The 17,866-nt window shown below is 41.0% G+C and overlaps 1 pseudogene; it reads left to right on the top strand.

The window, feature by feature from the left end:
- The window catches only part of LOC124389334, a 39,985-nt pseudogene that overhangs the window by 18,649 nt on the left and 3,470 nt on the right, over positions 1–17,866 (top strand).

Below are 17,866 nucleotides of genomic sequence, written 5' to 3' on the forward strand. Positions count from 1 at the left end.
ACATGTGTGTGATTGAGAGGGAGGGCAGTGGAGTGGTGTGTTTGACAGGAGAAGAGGTGGAGAAGGCGGAGGAGTTCAGGTACCTGGGGTCAACAGTGCAAAGTAATGGAGAGTGTGTTAGAGAAATGAAGAAAAGGGTGCAGGCAGGGTGGAGTGGGTGGAGAAAAGTGGCAGGAGTGATTTGTGATAGAAGAGTATCTGTGAGAGTAAAAGGGAAAGTTTATAGGACTGTGGTGAGGCCTGCGATGTTGTATGGATTAGAGACAGTGGTATTGAGTAGAAGACAGGAGGTGTAGCTGGAGGTAGCAAAGCTGAAGATGTTGAGGTTTTCTTTGAAAGTGACGATGATGGACACGATTAGAAATTAGTTTATTAGAGGGACAGCGTTTGTAGGACGTTTTGGAGACAAGGTGAGGGAGGCGAGATTGAGATGGTTTGGAAATGTTTAGAGGAGGGACATGGGGTATATCGGTAGGAGAATGCTGAGGATGGATGAAATTGTTTTTAATTCTATCTAATTTATTACAGAATGACTTTTTGCAGGGTGGCATTCTATCACAGCACTATGCTTTCACTGGGCTCCTAAGAATGACCCTTTTTATTTTACATTTTAGTTATTTAGCTATTTATACACCTGTGGCAATGGGTCTGATTCACCTGAATTTAATGATTAAGTGGTGTATCCCACTACTTTTGTCCATAGTGTTTAAACTATTTTGCTCCTTTCATTTCATTTCACTACTCCATCATCAACACCCCCAAACCTGATGAAAGAGCCATCATGACCTATGTGTCCTGCTTTTATCATGCTTTTGCTGGAGCCGAGCAGGTACAGCTGTCTGAACAAACACTTACAATACAAGGTTACAACATATTGTTTTGTTAACAACCTTATTAATCAAACATACATGTCTTTCCGCTCATGAAAGGCGGAGACTGCTGCTAGCTGGATTTGTAAAGTACTTGGAGTCAACCAGGAAAATGAGAAGTACATGGAAGACTATGAGAAGCTGGCCAGTGAGGTGAGACACTCATGTTCTCTGAGAATGTCCACTTCTATGTTCACTTCTACTCCCGCTTTTCTCTTTTTCTCATCATTAGCTGCTTGATTGGATCCAACGCACCACCCCGTGGCTGGAAAACCGAACTCCCGAGACAAGTATGGCATCCATGAAAAAGAAACTTGAAGATTTCCGTGACTATTGTCGCATTCACAAGCCACCAAAAGTGCAGGAGAAATGCCAGCTGGAGATCAACTTTAACACGCTGCAACTGCGTATCAGCAACAGGCCTGCCTACATGCCGTCTGAGGGAAAATGGTGTCGGTGAGACACCAAAATCCTACATATCAAAGATTATTTCAAAACTTTATTCAATTTATTGCCGTGTTCAAAATTGCCGTGTTTTTTCATATTTTTCCAGGTATATTTTTTTGCTTTAGAATAATGAATTTTAAATTGTTTGGAAATGGCCTTATAACCCTTCCCAAATTGATCGGCAGGAACAGTTGTTTCTCTAATATCAATGCTGTCTTTACTCTTTGGCATTGTGTTAACAAACGCCTTAATGCTCCAATCCAGCAAACTGCTAAAACTTGATATATTGTAGAGGTGGTCAATCAATTATTAGTACTTTGTAGTTTTTATATATGGCTTTTCAATTTTGGCTTAATTTTTGTAAAATATATAATTATTGAGTGTTATTGAGGGATTTGGATTAATTGATTTTTATTGATGGTCAATAAAAAACATTTTTGAGGTTAATAGATTTTTATTAAATTAAATTAATTATTAACTTAAAAATTGTTTTACAAGAGGCACATAATCGGCAAAAGCATCAAATGAATTATGAAACAGAAAGACACATAATTAATCATTAGCTCAAGGAATAATTAAATATATATATTTATATAATTTTTTTTTTTTTTTTTTTTCATACTTTAAGCAGTTAAGAAAAGTTAGTTTTCAGAGGATATGGCTTTTCAGGTCAGTACTCATTAAAGGTGATATTCCAGTTAACAGGTCCTGTGTCAATGTGATAATCATTTTAACAAATCCTCAGTGGAGGTGATTATCAGGCTAACAGGTCCTCTTGTTCTCTGTAGGACATTACAAGTGCGTGGCAGGGTTTAGAGCAGGCAGAGAAAGGCTATGAAAAATGGCTGCTGAATGAACTTCAACGTTTGGAGCGTCTAGACCATCTGGCTGAGAAATTCCAGCAGAAGGCATCCACCCACGAGAGCTGGGCTAAAGGTAAAAGTGTGCAAGACAAGAAAACATCGGTTTCAAATATGATAAATACTATGCAAATATAAAAGATGCTTAGTGCCATAAACCCATTTGTATCTGAAGAACATAATACAATATACATAATACTTACTACTCATATTTAAAAGAATGCTCAACAAGGATACATACTTACTGTGAATCAGCAACATTTCCAACTTTAATTATGTAGATAAGATATTTAATGTCAAAAAAGCTTTGGTTTTGAGTAGGCTTCATTCCACCACCTTTTCATTCAAATACAGACATTTGAATTTATTAAATATATTAAATCTAGCCAAAAAGCAAATCCTTATTAACTCTTCAGTGTAATATTACTGATCATTACCGCACAATATACCATAGTGTAAAGTGTTTTATGTGTGTCATACTGTATGTACTGTAATACAGAAATGTTGCTGCACTGCACATATTTCCTCAAAGGAAAGATAACCAGGTAATTCATGGTCAAAATATATAACAGCGCAGGTGTATGCTTGCTGTATGTATTCTGTGTGTGTGATGTAGGTAAGAATGAGCTTCTGACTCTGAAGGACTATGAGAAGGCCTCTCTGACTGAGGTGCGAGCGTTGCTCCGGAGGCATGAAGCATTTGAGAGCGACCTCGCCGCACACCAGGACCGAGTGGAGCAGATCGCCGCCATCGCACAGGAACTCAAGTATGACAACTTCCAGTTTCTTTTTCTTTACACATAAAAAAATTATAGGTATGCAGGAAAGCCATTGGAGAACCATTTGGAGTAGGTCTCTGGTCTTTTAATTACATTTTATTCTTTACCTGCATGATGACATTACATAAATACTAGATCCTGGTGAAATATGCTTTTGTTATAAATGACTTTATAACAAAAACTTTTTTAAAAGGGTCCTCTAATGAAAATAAAAAAATTTTACAGCACAATGTCACTATTACTGTTATACACACAAACACATTCCAATTTAAGCTTCAGGTGGGCAATCTGGCATAAATACCACCACAGGATTTCTTTCATGTTGAAAAAAATTAACTCTGCTGTCAGAGCGCTACCGCACTACTAAGATTTCCATGCTTCTGTATTTACATTTACGTCATGTCTTCACGCCATCCTGTGAATTCTCACATCATTCTTTCACGTGTCTTTGTTTCCGACGAGTTTTGTGTAAGTAGCTTATTCAGCCGTTTCCTTTTTTGCCAAGTGATTTATGTTTATAGTTTCTTGAACCACATTTTTGATCTTGCTTTTGGTTTCTTGTTTCTCACTCTTGGTTTTGCATATGTATTGCTTTGACTGTCCCACATTTTTAACCCAGATTTGAGCTTGGATCTGGATATACATGATATTTGCTAGTTGAGCTAGCTTTAGAGTCGCAGACAGAAAAGACACACTAATGATTTATAGCTTTACATAGTCTGAAAACCAGAGGTGGGAAGTACCGGAGTACAAACACTTCGTTAATGTACTTAAGTAGATTTTTTGGTATCAGTACTTTACTCCACTATTTATTTTTCAGACAACTTTTTACTTTTACTCATTACATTTTTACACAAATATCTGTACTTTTTACTTCTTACATTTTCAAAACAGACTCGTTACTTTAGTTTTATTAAACAGACACATTCATGATCATCATCATCTTTTCTCTGCTTGTGTTCTATATGTGGATCTTCAGTCTGGATAGATTCATTAGGTAACAACATTTTTTATTCGTTTTGTATTTATATATCTATATATATATATATATATATATATATATATATATATATATATATATATATATATATATATATATATATATATTTGGCTGTCAAAATTAAAATAATTGTAAACGGCACTAGATGTTATTAACACGCCATCAATTTAGCGCGCATTTCTGTTTTTACCATTTTTATAATAAGTATAAATACATAAATAAATAACTAAATATAAAAGAGGCAAAATTAAAACCTCCAGCAAAACATAAACTTATTCACGACACCCCTTCTTTACTTAGATATACAATAAATAACTAAACTCCACCGAAAAATAATTTCAATCAGTAAACGTTTGTTTTATTTCTGCACAAAGTCTCAAATCAAACACCAAATCCTCATGTTTTACACAATTGATCCTCTGGGTGGCGTTTTGTGGGTTTTTACCTCATAATGGCGACACGAACAGAAATTACTGTCTTTATTGATTGTAGAGATAAAAACAATACATCATTCAAATCTGTAAAATGTCTATGATTATATATAAAAGCTTCTTGACTTGAAGAGGTGCACTTTCTCTGGTATCACCTCATTAACTGTCCATGTGGAAACATAGCAAAAGCTCTTAATGATGTCCACACGTCTCTACACTGTTATAGCCTTTCTATTTAATCACTGTACATACATTAATCACTGTACATATTCTCATATATATATTACATGCTGTAAATATTATACATATTTATCTGCACTATTTGCATGATTGCTACTTTGTGCACTTCTGGTAGATGCCAAACTGTCTATCTATCTATCTATCTATCTATCTATCTATCTATCTATCTATCTATCTATCTATCTATCTATCTATCTATCTGTCTGTCTGTCTGTCTGTCTGTCTGTCTGTCTGTCAAATATTAATATGATGTGAGGTCCAGTTAACAGCTAAAACAGGTAGAAGTAATAACTACTTTTTACTTAAGTACATGTCAGAGCCAAGACTTCTTTACTTTCACTTAAGTAAAAAGGTATAATCAGTACTTCAACTTTTACCCGAGTATTTTAAAACATGAGTATCTGTACTTTTACTTAAGTAATGGATGTCTGTACTTTTGCCACCTCTGCTAAAAACACCTTAAAATTAAAGGGTCTTACATGGCTAAGATGGGTAAGGTGTCTGGTTCTATGAAGAACCTGGATCCATGGAACATTCCCCTTGCAAAAAAGGTTCTTTGAAGAGAAAAAGGTTCTTCACACTCAACAATCTCAATGCTGATCATGCATATCATTTTCTATATATTGGACTGAACAGGTTGGAACAAAGCCAATTGCAAGACAGTGTTTTTAACACCCACATGTGTTAGTTTAAATAATTTACACAAATTATTTTTAGATCAGTTATGGATCTTCTATGCCATCGGTGCAAAATGCTCCTTCTAGGTTCTTCAATGGCACCTTCTATGCACCTTCTATGGTGGGTGGTGGTAGTTCAGTGGTTAAGCCGTTGGACATTGGATAATCACGGAAGATCACAAGTTCAAATCGCACCACCAAGTTGCCACTGCTGGGCCCCTGAGCAAGGCCCTTAAACCTCCCCTGCTCAGTAGCAAGTCGCTCTGGATATGATAAGGGCATCTGCCAAATGACATAAATGTAAATGTCTATGTTAAGGGCATGTGCTCTGATGTTAACGGCATGTGCGTGATATAGAAATATTAATTAAGAAAATGATGCGGTTGTTATTGACACTGGATGGTTTTTAATGCTCTGTGTAGTGTTCGGTGTGTGTAGTGTTGTGTATTTCAATCTCTGGCTACGACTGCATGTGTGTGAGCTTCCTTTTGTATCTGGTATTATAAATATCTATAACTATGACCTATAGTGCTGCCAAAACACCTGCCTGAATCCTTCTCTGTAAATGTCTTCACTCTCTCTCACTCTATCTCTCTCTCTATCTCTCTCTCGATCTCTCTCTCTCTCTCTCTCTCTCTCTCTCTCTCTCGCTCTCTTACCCTTACACACACATACACACACATGTTCAGAACAATAACGCATTAATGTGATGATTAGACAGTTATGTAAGGGTTGTGTAAACTGGGGCTGTACTTTTACTTTTCTCTACTGCCCAAGGTTATGTTTACTCTTCCCTCACACGTTATTATGTTTCTGATTGATATATCTCTGAATGGTCATTGATATAGTTGGTTTTGTTTTGTATGCTTAAGTATACCTATTTATTTTATTTATTTATACTATTACCCTTCTCAAGTTCTCTTTCAGTTATTCATGTGCAGTTGCAATATATTTATCTATTAGTCATGCATTATAACTGTGGACATTGCGGACATTGTTTTTTGCCTGGGATATTGTGTGTTTGTTATCTGTGTGTAATTTTAACACACGCATACACACACACACACACACACACACGCACGCACACACATACACATGTGCACACAATGTTCTAGGTCAGGGTCGGTTTGTTCTTATGCACCTGCATTAAATCACTGAGAGCTTCAGGGCTCAGTTTAAAAAGTGTGTAAGTGTGTGTGTGTGTGTGTGTGTGTGTGTGTGTGTGTGTGTGTGTGTGTGTGTGTGTGTGTGTGTGTGCATGTGTCTGAGTATGTGTGTGTGTTCAGAATGACAGCTGTAAAGGCTGATTTTATCTAATACCATGCATTTAACCAGTTTTTGATGAGTATTTGAGTGTGTGAAATTGTCCAACATCATTACAGGCCTGTTAATCTAAACCTGAGCTAATTAGAAGGAATGTTAAATCAGCTGATATTTTCCATTATTAGAAAAGCTTTCAATCAGCAACCACAGATGTTTTACAAAAAAACAAGTACACATAATGTCTATTTTTTATCTCTCTCTTTCTTTTGCTTTTCTATGCCATATTATCATGCCCCTTACTAACACATGTATTTATTAAAACCGTGTTTCTGGACTTTGGCCATCAGGTGATCAGTTTTAGCATTAACTGTGTCACTGTGTTCTAAGTTACAGTATGTGCACACACACACACACACACACACACACACACACACACACACACACACGACAACTATACACAGTAAACGCCTGGCAGCCTTTTGGTCAGAATTATCACTATTTAACTTTCAGACTTTTCACAGACTTCTCACAATTTTGTCTCAAAAACAGCTTTACAGATATAACTGTGTAACACATACATTTATCCTCAAGTTTATTACTAATGAGTGAGCCAGTGGACATGGTGGTAAGGAAAACTTCTTGAGATGGCATAAGGAAGAACCTTGAGAAGAACCAGACTCAGAAGAGAACCGAGCCTCATCTGGGTGACACCAATTGTCCATTCATTACATTTCCGTTATTGTTGAGGGTACCAAGGTTATTTCTGGTGTGTGTGTGTGTGTGTGTGTGTGTGTGTGTGTGTGAGAGAGAGAGTGAGAGTGAGAGTGAGAGTGAGAGTCACTAATGAACACTTGAGGGCAAAACTTGTTAATGGCAATTGCAACCATATGCCACTGAAACAAAACTGTTTATATTAATTACAGACCAAATCCATCTTCATGGTTCTTGAGCTCTTGACTCTTCACAGTAACCTCCTGCATCACTGCTAGCTACTTTCTCACATTTTACCCTAGTTTTAGTTGTTCTGATTATTTTATTATTCATGATTTTAAAAAAATTTGTGCACTTTACACGAGTGCTTCTCATTATACATTTTCAAATATGTAAATACAGTATACATTTTTAGGGTTGTCATTTTTTTGCTGTCTACAATATGTAATTTAATGACATAACCGTTTATAAAGTTACAGATCTGAAACATTAGAACACAGCAAAAAACAAACAATACCAAACACATGACTGTAATTATTTTATCTGTAAGTATGTTTTACTCATTTTACAGTTCATTTTCATAAAATTGTTAGTGTTATTTTTTTTTTTTTTTTATTTTTGCATAAAGAAGCGTAATTAGAATAAGATCATTTAAAACTCGACCCAAGTCAATGCGTTGAAAATGAGGTGAATAATTATAGCTTTAATTTATAATAATATCTCAATAGAACTCTCTTTTTTTTTTTCATATTCAATACATTTTCACATCTTTTTTGTAGTGTAGCTTTTCTTCTGTTGCAAAAGGAGCGTCATGACTGCAAGGCTCCATGTGTAGCTCACGCAGCTCAAGGATCTTTCATAGCTTTTTTTGTTATAGATTTCTTTTTAAATATTTTTAATAGACACATTTATTTTGCCAGCATGTTGTATTGCTTTTCTTTTGCTTCCAGGCATCGGGTTTCTCAGTTCACGTTAGTGCACACTGCTATTGAAATGTCATTACATTTCAAATAGGAAGAATTTCTACTTTTTGTGTGTGTGTGTGTGTGTGTGTGTGTGTGTGTGTGTGTGTGTGTGTGCGTGTGTGTGTAGTGAACGGGACTTCTATGCAGCAGCAGCTATTAATGAGCGTTGTCAGCAGATTTGTGATCAGTGGGACCAGATGGGAACTCTGACACAGAAACGCAGAGAGGTCCTTGAGGTATTTCAATTATTATTATTTTTATTATTATTTTATTTCTTACAAGTTGTTTCCAATTGAACAAAATAAATAAAAAAACTGAACCTTTTGATAAAATGTATATTCTGCACAACATATCGATGGCCTGCTGGGATAGAATTGATTAAAGAATAGCATGTGCTCCACTCAAGAGCCATGTTCTTGTACACAGTCATCAGTACAGTGGAGGTGATTATAATTATACAGCAGGTCACTCTTATCTTACTTTATTCCCCTAATTAAACAAATGTTAGCAGCTTTAAAGATAAAGAGATTTTAAAGTTTACATTTATAAGATTAGTTCCTATTAGTTTATCCCTAATTAGAGAGCAGGTGGCGATTGTGGCAAGGAAAAACCCCCCTGGAATGAGAAAGAGACTTTGAGAGGAGCGAGAAAGAACCGAGTAGCATGAATGAGATAAATATTAATCGCTCTGGATAAAGGCGTGTGCCAAACACCATAAATGTAAATGTAAATGATTGATTAATTGACTGTTGCTGCAAACTATGGTCCTAAGCCATTGTAGTAGTAATAGACTTTATATTAATTATTGGAATATATTGATAATTTATTTCAAAGTATCTATCTATCTATCTATCTATCTATCTATCTATCTATCTATCTATCTATCTATCTATCTATCTATCTATCTATCTATCTATCTATCTATCATAATTTATTTACTGTTTGAATGTTGAATGATTTTTTTTATTGTATATCTGCAGTATTGGTGAGAAATGTTTCTCTAAAACTCTTTCCTAATTTTTTTAGGGAAATAAAAAATACCAAAACATTCCTATATTTTTTAATTGGATATAGCAATTGTTTTATTACTGTTTCCATTTTGCAAATGTTCATGATATATCTATTGAAGATGCTATAAATGTGTGACCATGTGGGCAAGTAGGCTACAGCACACTGCTATTCATTTAAATGATATGACCATTTGAGATTGATGTAAATCCACAACCAACATTATGAAATGCTTTTCAAGACAATGATTTAACTTAATGAAAGAAACAGTCTTATGAATTTCAGTGTTGAAACTTTACAGTGACCTTGGTTTTCATCCTTAGAGAGAAATTAAAGCTAGGCAGAAAATGATTTATTGTGAACTTTGCATATTGTGCATGAGGCAGGCATTCTTAGAATCAAGGCTACATTCTCATCAAACTGTATATGTGACTGTGTATGTGTGTGTTTGTAAGAGGACAGAGAAGTTGCTGGAGACAATCGATCAGCTCTTCTTGGAGTTTGCAAAAAGATCTGCTCCATTTAATAACTGGATGGATGGAGCCTTGGAGGACCTGCAAGACATGTTCATGGTGCACAGCATAGAGGAGATAGAGGTAATGCTCAAGAATGTAATGATAAATTATAAATCACAAGATATGCCAATATAAGCAAAAAATACACGTATTTTATTCATTTCAATCCCTGGTCACATTATTCAATATCTTGATTTGGATTGTTTATTCACAAGCAAGTTACATTTAATGAAAAAAATTAAATGTTTAAACTGTAAATTGAAGTAGGTGAGACTGAGGCCATTTTGGCTCATGTGATTTACTCAATGCTGCATATTATGGATGTACTGTGTATTGAGTATTTCATGTCAGAACAACAGGGCACGGTTAAAAATGGTAGTGGTTTGTCCCAAAAATCCATCTCATACTAAAATTGAAAATAGCACTCACAACATGATACACAAAGGTTTGTGCATTTTCAATCTAGAGCTTTATCTGTGTGTGTGTGTGTGTGTGTGTGTGTGTGTGTGTGTGTGTGTGTGTGTGTAAAGAACCTGATCTTGGCCAATGACCAGTTCAAAGTGACGCTGCCCGAGGCAGATGCGGAGAGACAGTCCATTATCAGCATTTACAACGAGGTGCAAAAAATTACCCAGACTTACAACATCTCTCCCAACCTCACCAACATCTACTGCTCCATCACCCCGATGGAGATCAGCACCAAATGGGACAAGGTGTGTAAGATTGGCCAGAGATCTTATATGTATAGATAAGTGCAGGTGGGGCAGAATGTCCCAATGATGTAAGAAATAGTACGTGGCTAATTGTGCATTAGATGATTTTAATGCTTGACATTGGGGGCACATAACTCACAGACGCAACACTTTTTTGCCCTGGTCATTTGCCATACAAAACTTGTTTATTGGATATAAATAACAGTTTTTTTTGGGTTAGGTATTTATATAAAATTTTTTGGATCTAAAATTCTGACCACTCTGTGTCATTCACAGAGAAAGAATAGTGTGGGAAAATCACATTTATTAAAATAAATGTTATTTATAAAAATCCTTTCATTTCTACTAATAATGAAGCTGCTGCTGTTAATGAAGCTGCTGCTGCTGTTTCTTCATTAATTTATTGTCCAGTTTGTTAAATTCATCTTGTGCCTCTATTACCATTGCCGTAGTCATTATATCAGTTAAATGGCATGTAATACTCATCCATGTAATACAGTAAGGTTAATAGGAAATATTTAGTATTTCACAGTAGTTTAGAACCAGGGTGTTGAACGCACGCCTTCTTACCAATCGCTGGTAATACATTTGGTTTAATTTGCTTCCAAACGGCAGTTCGTTATAAATAAAACCTATAAATAAAAGCGCGGCGCTGGCAGCAGCAGAGAAATGCGGTGCAGACAGCGTGACATGCGGAGAAACACAAATGATGAGCATACGCAAAACACACAGGACCATACGTGGACGGCATGAACGTGCAATAACGGACCGGGAGTGTGGGTGAGTGAGCGGTTTATATTGGAGCTGGGAGTGAGTGAATAACTAGCTCCAGCTGTGCGTGATTCAGGCTGAGAGCTTGGAAGCACGAGGAGGCAATGCCAGCCACCGAATGGGGGTGTGGCAGGTGGATTCCTGACACCACCCCCCCCAAAGGGGCGGCACCGGACGCCCCAACCCACTCAATGCCCGGCGGGCCAGGGCACTCGGAGGAGGGCCCCTCCAATCTCCCAGGGCCGTAGGGGACCCGGCCGGAACTGCCACTAAGGCAGAAACAGCCAGGAAGGGCCTGAGGCGAAGAGACCACCCCTGCGGAGAGCCAGAACGGGACAACGACTCCAGCAGGCTCCCGGAACGGAGCACAGCCCAACTTGGAGACCAGGAGCAGGGCAAAGTCCTTGGCGCCGACCGGAGGCAGAGAGACAGCCCTCATGGAGACCAGGAGCGGAATGACGCCCCCAGCAAGGACCTGAGGTGGGACGACGCGCCCAGCGAAGACAGGAAGTGGATAGACGCCCACCACGGAGGCCTGGAACTGAGAGACGGCCCTGACGACGACCCGAGGCTGGGCGGAGTCCTCGGCGGAGGCCTGGAGCTCAGAGACGGCCACCGCGGAGACCCGGAACGGGGTGACGCCCACGGCGGGGACTTGGAGTGGAGCCACGCCCTCGGCGGAGACAGGAGGCGGAGAGACAACCCCCTTGGAGACCTGGAGCGGAGCGACACCCTCGGTGAAGACAGGAGGCGGAGAGACGTCCTCTACGGAGCTCTGGAGCAGGCTGACGCCCTCGGTGGAAACCGGAGGCGGAGAGATACCCACAGGAGAAACTGGAAGTAGAGAGACCACCCCCATGGAGACCGGGAATGGAGCCACGCCCTCAGCGGAGACTGGCAGCTGAGCGACTTCCTCTGCAGTGGTCTGGAGCTGAGAGGCGGTAACCCTGGAGACCTGGAAAGGCGTGACGTCCCTGGGACCTCTGGGATGTGACCTCTCCTCCTGAGTGCTCGTGGGGCGAGCCGTCACCTTTTGGGAGACTGTGGTGCGAGCTGTTGCCTTCGGATGAAGCTGGGGGCAGCGGTTCGACGTCCCTTTCGCAGTCTAGGAGCTGAGCTAAGAGCTCTGGGGATTCCTTGGGTAAAGCGGAGCTCTGAGAGGTGGCATCGCCCTCCGGGAGACTGTTGGGCGAGCTGTTGCCTTCGGTGGAGCCCAGGGGCCACGGGACGACTTCCCTTTCGCAGTTTCAGAGGTGAGTTGAGTGCTCCGGGATCCCCTTGGGTGAAGAGGTGTTCTTGGGGACGCGCTGGCATGGAACCGGGCTCTCCTTGGGACGCTGGAGCGGAGCGGAACGTTTCTGGAAGTCCTGGGAGCGAAGAGAAAGCCGCCTGGGAACCCTGGAGCGGAGCCAAGCTCGCCTGGTGACCTTGGAGCAGAGAGGAGCTCGCCTGGAGACCCTGGAGCGGAGAGGAGCTCGTCTGGAGACCCTGGAGCAGAGAGGAGCTCGCCTGGAGACCCTGGAGCAGAAGGGAGCTCGCCTGGAGACCCTGGAGCAGAGCAGAGCTTGCCTGGAGTCCCTGGAGCGGAGAGGAGCTCGCCTGGAGACCCTGGGATGAAACCGAGCTCTCTGGGACTCTCTGGAGCGGAACGGAGCTCTCGGGGTCTCTCTGGAGCGGGACTGAGCTCTAGGGGACTCTCTGGAGTGGGACCGAGCTCTCGGGGACTCTCTGGAGCAGGACCGAACTCTCGGGGACTCTCTGGAGCAGGAACGAGCTCGCCTGGTGACCCTGGAGCGGAGAGGAGCTCGCCTGGAGACCCTGGAGCGGAGAGGAGCTCGCGGAGTTGCCCTGGGACAGAGAGGAGCTCACGGGGTCGCTCTGGGACAAAGAGTGTGGAGCGCAATTTTTGCTCTTTCCGTCGGATAGCTGGACGGATTCACCTCCATGTACCGATTCACGCTCCGTAAAAATTCCCCCCATTCAGCTCTGTCGCCGGAGAAGCGAGCCGGGAAATCCATGAGGTCAACACGGGGGTGTGGTGCTTCCGAGCACGAGCCGCGCAAAACCGCAGCAGATTTCGGGTTTTCCGGGGTGGGGGACTTAGTGGTCGCTTTATCGCGGCGGTACGAATCCTGCCTCTGAAATTTGGATCGCCCCCGGGACCACTGTGGTAATCCGATCATGTCCTTACTTTCTTTCTTTCCTTTTTTCTTTTTTTTTTTTTCCGCCCCCCTTTTTTAGTCCTTGTAGTCCTATTCAGGGGTCCGTTATTTCTGTCATGCGGGAAAAGGAGGCGGAAGCCGTAGTAACAGCAGACAGTTTTATTTAACAAAAGACAGGAAATATACACACAGTTCGCACAGCTGTATATTCCTGTGAATGAAAACGGCAGTTCGTATAAATAAATTCACAATATCGCGCAGGGAAAAGCGCGGCGCTGGCAGCAGCAGAGAAATGCGGTGCAGACAGCGTGACGTGTGGAGAAACACAAAGACCTGCGTTCGCAGGGATAATCCAGAGTTCAGGGTCCGGGGAAAAGGAAGATATAATCCCTGGTGCACCTGGGTAGAGGTGCAGTCCACGCGAAGTGAGAGAGAGTGTCCGAGGCGAACGATACGTAGCGGGGATGAGCAAAAGGACCATACGTGGACGCCATGAACGTGCAATAATGGACCGGGAGTGTGGGTGAGTGAGCGGTTTATATTGGAGCTGGGAGTGAGTGCATAATTAGCTCCAGCTGTGCGTGATTCAGGCTGAGAGCTTGGGAGCACAAAGAGGCAATGCCAGCCACCGAAGGGGGCGTGGCAGGTGGATTCCTGACAGGTCTAATGTTATGGGGCTCAGTTTTTTGTCTTGAAGTTTGTGAAACCGGGAAAAACCCAGGAATAATCCATATATTAGCCGCTTCGTTGTTTAAGCCGTGGGGTTTAAAGCGTGGGAAAAAAGTAGCGGCTTGTAGTCCTGAAAATACGGTATTTGTATTTATTTGGTTTTATTTATTTATTTGTCAATTTAATGTCTTTGTTTAATTTAATGTCTTTTCCACAGTTAAGATATAATGTAGAAACTTTGTGTCCTAAAAGGCCACAGGATATAGTTTCAGGTTGAACTGGTTTTGCATGTAGAGACAGCATCAGTTGGAATTGGTGTATGCACAATATCTTGAAAACATCTTGATCACTCAACTGCAAAGAGGCTATATGGGCAGAACAGAAACTTTGCTGTGTGTAGCTGGGCTAACAGATGTATATTCCTGATAGTCCTGGCTTACTAAAATACCTCACCTATTTCTGGTTTAATTAAAACACCTCGAACAAAATGTCAAAGTAGAAGAATAAAGCACTTGGGTGCATGATGTTATAGGAGAATAATCAGCACTACTTGTTAGGGCAACCATTCTTTCACTTAATTATGACAAAGTCAAAAGAAATCTAAATTTTATTTTATGTCTGTTTGTGTGCAGGTCAAGAGGATGGTCCCTCAAAGAGATACATCATTACGGGAGGAGTTATCAAGGCAGCAAATGAACGAGCGCCTCAGAAGGCAGTTTGCAGCCCAGGCTAATGCGATTGGACCATGGATACAGACCCGGATGGAGGTGCAAATAAAATAATGCAAACGCAGTGGCTTTCCTAAGCGGTGTGGTTATGTTGTTTGGTCATGCTGTGCTATGTTTTAAGGAGATTGCACACTGCTCTGTGGATGAAGGTGCTACTCTGGAGGATCAGATGAATCAACTAAAGCAGTATGAGGGTATGATCATTAACTACAAGCCCAACATCGACAAGCTGGAAGGAGATCACCAGTTTATCCAGGAGTCACTAATATTCGACAACAAACACACCAACTACACCATGGAGGTGCCTCATTCTTTCATATGCTGTAGTTCATACTAAATATTTCAATGAATGTTAAGTATTGTGTATTGTTATGACCGAATGACAGCACATAAATAACTTAATAATATTTATAAATCTGATGTGCACAATGTTTCCCTTAACAAGCATAGGTCAGGACCATTGTCTGAACTTTGCTCAGAATGATTAATATCTTTAGAGTGTATGATACATATACAATATAGTGAATTATGTAGTACATCTATAGGCATTTAAAGGAAAATGACAAACTGCAAGTTATTCACAGCCACTTCTCACCTCTCTACATAATAGAGTTTTGCTCTGTTCTGATCTCAGCATATTCGTGTCGGATGGGAGCACCTCCTGACCACTGTGGCTCGCACCATCAACGAGATCGAAACTCAGATCATAACCCGCGATGCCAAGGGCATCAGTCAGAAGCAGCTCACAGAGTTTCGCTCATCTTTCAGCCACTTTGACAGGGTAACACCATCAGTGCACAAACATCCACACTTAAACATGCACATAAAAATTTACACACACAAATATAACACACACAGAATTGTACAGAGTCTGAGCTATTCTCTCATGGTGTGGATGAAAAGAGAAATGGTGTAGGGGTGATTCTTAAGGAAGATTACAGTAAGAGTGCAGTGGAGGTGAAGAGAGTTTCTGATAGGGTTATTAACGTAAAGTTGAAGGGGTGATAATAAATGTCATCAGTGCCTATGCTCCACAAGTGGGTTGTGAGATGGAGAAGAAGGAAAGATTCTGGAGTGAATTAGATGAAGTGGTAGAAGGTGTACCTAGAAAAGAGTGATTGGTGAGTGGGGCAGACTGTAATAAGCATGTGGGTGAAGGGAACAGAGGTGATGAGGAGGTGATGGTAGGTATGGCTTTAAGGAGAGGAATGTGGAAGGGCAGATGGTGGTAGATTTTGTTAAAAGGATGGAAATGGCAGTGGTGCATACTTATTTTAAGAAGAAGGAGGATCATAGGGTGACGTAAAAGAGTGGAAAGTTGGTAGGACCAGATGACATATCAGTAGAAGCATGGAGATGTTTAGGAGAGATGGCAGTGGAGCTTTTAACCTCAATGTTTAGGAGTCTCTATGGGCTATGATATTTGCAGATGGTATTGTGATTTGTGGTGAGAGTAGGGAGCAGGTTGAGAAAAGCCTGGAGAGGTGTAGGCACATGCTGGAGAGAAGGGGAATGAAAGTCAGTAGAAGTAAGGCTTTTGTCCATATAGTGTCTATTCATGTGAATAGACACTATATGCCACACCTCCGGCTTTACTCCATGTGCGTTTTATAGTTCCCGATCAAGACGTCACCCCGCCGGTGACAGCCTGCTTTCAATTTTGATTGATTACACACATTATTCAGAGCATGGACAACGCAGTTGCGTTCCCAAAGCGTTCCGACGCAGCGTCTCGTTCCCTGAGGAAACTAGGGTTACATTCGTAACACTAGAGATGTTTTCTCATGTAGTAACTTGTGCTTTTTGATATAATGGACATTATCATGCTTCTTATTTTTAATCTCGTACTTATACAGTGAGGAAAATAAGTATTTAAACACCCTGCTATTTTGCAAGTTCTCCCACTTAGAAATCATGGAGGGGTCTGAAATTGTCATCGTAGGTGCATGTCCACTGTGAAAGACATAATCTAAAAAAAAATTCCAGAAATCACAATGTATGATTTTTTAACTATTTATTCGTATGATACAGCTGCAAATAAGTATTTGAACACCTGAGAAAGTCAATGTTAATATTTGGTACAGTAGTCTTTGTTTGCAATTACAGAGGTCAAACGTTTCCTGTAGTTTTTCACCAGGTTTGCACACACTGCAGGAGGGATTTTGGCCCACTCCTCCACACAGATCTTCTCAAGATCAGTCAGGTTTCTGGCCTGTCACTGAGAAACACGGAGTTTGAGCTCCCTCCAAAGATTCTCTATTGGGTTTAGGTCTGAAGACTGGCTAGGCCACGCCAGAACCTTGATATGCTTCTTACAGAGCCACTCCTTGATTATCCTGGCTGTGTGCTTCAGGTCATTGTCATGTTGGAAGACCCAGCCTCGACCCATCTTCAATGCTCTAATTGAGGGAAGGAGGTTGTTCCTCAAAATCTCGCAATACATGGCCCTGGTCATCCTCTCCTTAATGCAGTGCAGTCACCCTGTCCCATGTGCAGAAAAACACCCTCAAAGAATGATGCTACCACCCCCATGCTTCACAGTAGGGCTGGTGTTCTTGGGATGTACTCATGATTCTTCTTCCTCCAAACACGTTTAGTGGAATTATGACCCAAAAGTTCTATTTTGGTCTCATCTGACCACATGACTTTCTCCCATGACTCCTCTGGATCATCCAAATGGTCATTGGCAAACTTAAGACGTGCCTGGACATGTGCTGGTTTAAGCAGGGGAACCTTCCCTGCCATGCATGATTTCAAACCATGACGTCTTAGTGTATTACCAACAGTAACCTTGGAAACGGTGGTCCCAGCTCTTTTCAGGTCATTGACCAGCTCCTCCCATGTAGTTCTGGGCTGATTTCTCACCTTCCTTAGGATCACTGAGACCCCACGAGGTGAGATCTTGCATGGAGCCCCAGTCCGAGGGAGATTGACAGTCATGTTTAGCGTCTTCCATTTTCTAATGATTGCTCCAACAGTGGACCTTTTTTCACCAAGCTGCTTGGCAATTTCCCCGTAGCCCTTTCCAGCCTTGTGGAGGTGTACAATTTTGTCTCTA

This window comes from Silurus meridionalis, chromosome 7 (assembly GCF_014805685.1).
Source record: "Silurus meridionalis isolate SWU-2019-XX chromosome 7, ASM1480568v1, whole genome shotgun sequence".
In the NCBI taxonomy this organism is placed as follows: domain Eukaryota; kingdom Metazoa; phylum Chordata; class Actinopteri; order Siluriformes; family Siluridae; genus Silurus; species Silurus meridionalis.